The sequence below is a fragment of the Danio aesculapii genome, chromosome 22, assembly GCF_903798145.1.
Source record: "Danio aesculapii chromosome 22, fDanAes4.1, whole genome shotgun sequence".
Taxonomy (NCBI): Eukaryota; Metazoa; Chordata; class Actinopteri; order Cypriniformes; family Danionidae; genus Danio; species Danio aesculapii.
The window spans coordinates 27,288,143-27,294,142 of NC_079456.1; positions in this window are offsets into that span (position 1 = coordinate 27,288,143).

Consider the following 6,000-nt stretch of genomic DNA (forward strand, 5'->3'; position numbering starts at 1 on the left):
CACACAAATCGTGGCTTAGACCCAGTAGCTACGCGCAGGAGGCCTGTCAAGCTTTCAAGCAAGGGAAACATTCAAAGAATTGTGCATATGGACTGTGCAAATCTTATACCCGGTATCCTAAAAGTTTGGATGGGGTGGTGGAATTTTTTCCTTTTTAAAAACCTAAAACCCAAATGGAGAAATGCCAGCGTAGATCAAGCTCTGTGAGGGGTGCTAAAAGTGCAGAGTTAAGTTGGTTTTGTTTTCGATATACTTGACACATTCAGTAATAGATGGCAATAACTCACACATCTCTTACCCTAAAATGATCTAAACTGTGTTTCCTACAAAAATACAAAGCAGGTTATGTTTCGCAGCTGTCTTTTTCTTTTTTTTCCTGCTCGATATTATGAGCAGTGCTCTGTTTAAGCTCTCGCCATAGTAGGAATATTAATAGCAATCATATTTCAATGATTTATTCATTTTCATATTTCAAGCAACGAATATTTGGTATTACATATCAACAGAACAAAACCAAGATGTGATCACAAATTGAGCACTTGCGATCAATATACTTCACCCACAGCAGTTTTTCAGTCATTTATATCCCTCATGTCCATGTTAGAGCTACAGTTCACTGATGTTTTCGTTTGTTGTATTCACCTTATTCTCTGCGTACGAGTGGGCGCAGCCATTTGAATCATTTTGGCGCGAAACTTCCGGTCTCATTCACTTCCATTCATTTTAAACGTTAAAAACAGCTCGTTTTGCTGCTTGGTGTTGCAAACTGATATTTTCTTATTATACTATTTTACTTTGTCTGTATTCTCATGCAAACACTTGTTTGTAGAGTAAGTAGTTTGACTGTTTTTTTGCCAATTATTATTCCAAGTCATTTCTCCCATAGGCAACTCAATTGGAAGTTCTAAAACAATCGCAAAAACGCGCGCACTTCCGCATTGAAGAATAAGGTCAATAGAGATTTAGTCATTATACCGGGTTAGAGTCTGCTTTTGTGTTTCGTGTCTGATTAATATTTGCTGGTAGGTAAAACCTATTTGTTCACTTCTGCTATTTATACTTTGATTTGCATTTCCATTCATTTATTTTTTCCACTTAACTGCAAATTAGAATAGAAACGGTTTAAAAATACACAAACATACTGACATACTGAAAGGTACTGTACATTGTTATGGGTCAATGATGCTAATATTTGGCACAAATCCATCAATTTCCCCTTTCTGGCTTGTTCTTTCTAAGAATTAATTATGTAGAAGCACTGTCCATGTGCGTTTCCTCGTTGATTAGTAACGCTATATTTCATTGCACAACAAATAATCTATCAGGCTTTTTACCTAAAAAAAGAGAAATCACTGTTTAATTTGTTATTTTTAGATTATTTCAACATTTCACCTCTCCTGCTGTGCATGAACTAAGCTGTTGAATGGTTAGCATATGAGGCGGCTAGGCTAACCTAGCTGCAATTTTGATTAAATTATTTTCTGATCGGTTGCCTATTATGTCGTGAATATACCCCTGTAATGCATACTGCAGTCCTTTTTTGTCTGGCTTTCTCAGATATTTCACCTTCTTCACCAAAAATGACTAATTATATCCCTGGCAATGTCTGACACCGGTGCATACATATTGTAATAGACGTGCCAGGCACAAAAGCTTGACAGGCATAGCAACAGTAACTAAGGAGGGCGGGGCTTAGCGAAGGGTCATGCTCCTAGTAAGTAGATATCTCTTGAGCAATCACTATCTGTACATTAGCTACTACAGCAGGGGAGTTCTCGAGATCTACCTGAGCTCAAACTCCCCTCTCGCCTTGCAAACAGGAGGGAGCCCCGGGCACGAGGATCTTGTGAGCTCAGGGCTCTCTCCCGGGACAGCATGCCAAACAAGCTTAATAATCAATTATCAGCTAAGTGTGAACTCTTGAAGTAGTTATAATGCAATATATATACGTTAGCAAAATGTTTTATCAGATTTTTTTATGTTGCCCTTCTAATAAGCTCTAACAGGATCTATTTGATGTGTGAATAGGTGCCTGCACTCCTTCACTTAAGTCTACAATGTTAAACATACAACATACGCCAACCTGATTTCACCAAGTAGGGCATGTTCCGGGATTAACATCTATGTTTATCCTGGAACAATATTCCAATCAGCCAATCAGAATTAAGGAGTATGTTTACCGTTTATGTTAAGTTGAGGCTTACAGTTAGGTTTTTGCACTTCTACACGATTGTTATTCAACTATTATTCCTCTCTGATTTTGGAAATAATTTACTGTTATGATTGGGTTTTGTGGTAGGAATGGGTATGGATTACATTTTCAAACAAAAATAATGTTCCAGGATCAACATAGCTGTCAATCCAGGATCGCAACTTACTTGGCAATATCATGACGTGCTACAACATGAGCATAATATCTGCATAATGTTTTTGTTAGTGGATTTTTTTGGAAAGGACAAAAATAAGTTGCTAAGACACCGAAAGTGTAAAATGATCAAAAACATTGCAACATCATTAGTCTACAGACATTGAGATGCTTCTGTCAGCACAAAGGAAATTGTGGCTTAAATTGTATGTATCATGCTATCTGCTGCGCTACATTTTTTTTGGGGAAGAAACAACTGAATTTTGGTCTACTTTTGTAGCCTGGTGTTATTTGAACAGAACAAAAATAAAACAACTCAACTTATACTAAACGCTGTTACATGCTTGATTCTGATTGGCTGATGAACACTAAGAATGAGCTGTTCATTTCAGATAAACAGACAATTCAAGTAGTTTCAAGCGGGTCTTGACCTCATTACAGCTCCACATCAGTGTCCTGAATGATTTCAGTCTACAACAGTCAAAAGGCTAATTAAAAAATAGACAACAAGGCTGAGATGTGTAAGAATGTCTTACTCAACTCACTCATCCTTCAGCTTAATCCCTGTTTTATTAGTGGTCTGGGAAACACCCATCCAAACACCTACTCTAGACTAATTCAGCATTAAAAAAAACTGCAGAATGTCTTGAAATACAGTATCTGAAGTGTTTTAGCTATAATTAAAGTGGAAAAATAGCCTGCAGTTCATTTAATTTTTGACAAATAATGCAGACATGAAGTGTACATTGTGGAAAGGGGTGTGAAGCATAAATTATTTGTTACTTATATTAATATAATTCATTCATTCATTTTCTTTTCAGCTTAGTCCCTTTATTAATCTGGGATCGCCAGAGCAGAATGAACCACTGTAGAAGTCCATCTATTATCCCAATGATGAAACTAACTGCATGGTTGAAGGTTAAATGCATAAATGTAAGCCTTTTCTAGTGCTTCTGAAAAGAATTTTCTTATTTATTAAAATTTATTTATATTTGTTTTTTAGCTCCTAATTTAATCGGACTCCAATTCGAAGTAATCGTAAAATTTAGACTGTATGTCTAATTGTAAGAATGGATCACATTCATCATTTATTCAGAATGGATCATATTCATCATAGAGTTTTGATCTTTATCTGTTCCCACACTCTCCAGTTATACGTCATTAGGGACCAAAACGCCACTCAGAGTTTCTCGCCCCGGGATTGCGTGTCTTCTCACGAACAGTATGTCGACACTGAAGTTAGTCAGAGGATGTAGGGTCAGCTAATACTTAAATAGTCTGGTTGCCAACTGCTCACTCATCCTAAAAAGCAGCGGATTTAGCCAGTTCCATACAACTTGCTAATTTCAGCGATTAGATGATTAAAGATCTCCATGCTTTCATGCCAGAATGGCTCTGTACAGTCAAATGTGTCTTTACAATCGAAAGTCTAATCATGTCAAATCATAAAGGTAGTGCAGACTCCACTTAATCAACTGGATATAAAAGATTTCTGGAGAATTCAGAATGAATCAAAACTTAACATTTTATTTGTCAGGAAAAATTGTATTATGCCAATTACATGAAACAATCAGAAAGCCAATTCAGAGATGATACTATAAAAATACAACATCCATTACTCAAAGATAAATCAAAGAGTTAGAGATGCATACCTGACCAGAAAAGTACATTGCAGCATAAATCTTAGAGATGCTGCAACGGGGTGTCTTGGCTACAAGATCCCAATGATATTTGTGCACATTTCCTTTAAATACTCAACTCAGAACAAACAGCCATAAATTCAAAACAAAAGAAGCGTCACCGAGACCCTTGCCTGGTGAATTTGAGGAGTTCATCATTTCTAAGGAGGGGGAGCATCTGGCAAGGATCTTATCAAGGCTAAAAACCAAGTTGACGTATACCAGTGAAATATTGAAGTGAAATTAAGACCATTTTACCAATCACACAGAGAGATTTAAAATGATACCAAACATGAATATAGTGCTACAAGATACACCATATTAAAACCTTAAACATTCTGTGTGGAGCTGCTCTGGTGGAAAAGGTAAAGTTCAGGGCAAAGAGGGGGGCTCAGGATGCATGATCAAGACAATCTGAACAACAGGTTTCCTATCTCATCCTCTTCTCACATTAGAAAGTTTATTGTTTTAGTGCCTGACCATTCTCGTGGTCTTGTCTCATGTGGAGTTCCATAACATTTTTCAGGGTTTCATATTATGGAGCGATATAGCCATCCTTACACCACCAACTTATCCAGCATATGTTTTACACAGCAGATGCCCTTCCAGCTGCAACCCATCACTGGGAAACACCCATACACACTCATTCACACACATACACTACAGACAATTTTAGCTTAAGACCAGCTCACACTGCGTTTTATTTATTTTTTTAATATATAATCCTGAACGATTATATCATGTCAGACTGCACAAACAAGGCTCCCATGTCACACTGTAAGATCTCAGCTGTCATAATGTCAGACAGAACAACAATGAAGATGCACCAAACACGGAAGAAAACTCCCTTGGAGTTTGACGTCATCCATCCGTGCCACTTTCACTATCCCGCATTCTAAAATGATTCCTTCCAGTAAACATAAACAATCTATGTTTATAAACGATAGCGGCAATATCTCATGGATTGCGGCATCAGATACTGCACTCCTATTGGTTCTTGGATTGACGCTCATCGCAGCTGTTGTCACACTGCAGGAAAGTGTCTGAAATCTTCTGACACTGCTAGAATTTATCAGAGTGAAAATCTGATCTCAACAGGCATTAAGCAGCTGTCTGTGGTCATGTCAAACCAGCGATCAAAGACCACAGGTTTTAGCCTAGGATTTCAGGAATCTTTTAGGATTTCCCAAATTTGTCTCAGATGACAAAAATTGTGGCTGAAATCTCACAGTGTAAGCAGGGCTTTACGCGATTCACTTATACCGCATGTCTTTGGACTTGTGGGGGAAACTGGAGCACCTGGAGGAAACCCACTTAAAAACATGAGGAGAACGTGCAAACTCCACACAGAAATGCTAACTGACTCAGCCAAGGCTTGAACCAGCGACCTTCTTGATGTGAGGTGATCGTACTACCCACCGTGCCACCGTGACACCCCTATATTATTAATTAATTCATTCATTCATTTTCTTTTCAACTTAGTCCCTTTATTACCCTGCTGAAAAATCCAGCTTAAACCAGCCTAGGCTGGTTGGCTGGTTTTAGCTGGTTGACCAGCCTGGTTTTAGGCCATTTGGCCATTTCCAGGCTGGTCTTAGCTGGTCAGGCTGGAAAATGACCAGCTAAATCCAGCTAAAACCAGCCTGGTTTAAGCTGGACATAGCTGGTTTTGGCTGGGCTCCCAGCCAGGCTAGGCTGGTCAAGCTGGTTTTAGCTGGTCATCACCCAGCCTGACCAGCTAAGACCAGGCTGGAAATGGCTGGAAACCAGCCTGGAAATGGCCAAAACCCTTCTAAAACCAGGCTGGTTGACCAGCTAAAACCAGCCAACCAGCCTAGGCTGATTTAAGATGGATTTTTCAGCAGGGTAATCTGGGGTTGCCACAGCAAAATTAACTGCCAACTTATCAAGCATATGTTTTATGCAGCGGATGCCCTTCCAGCCGCAACCCATCAC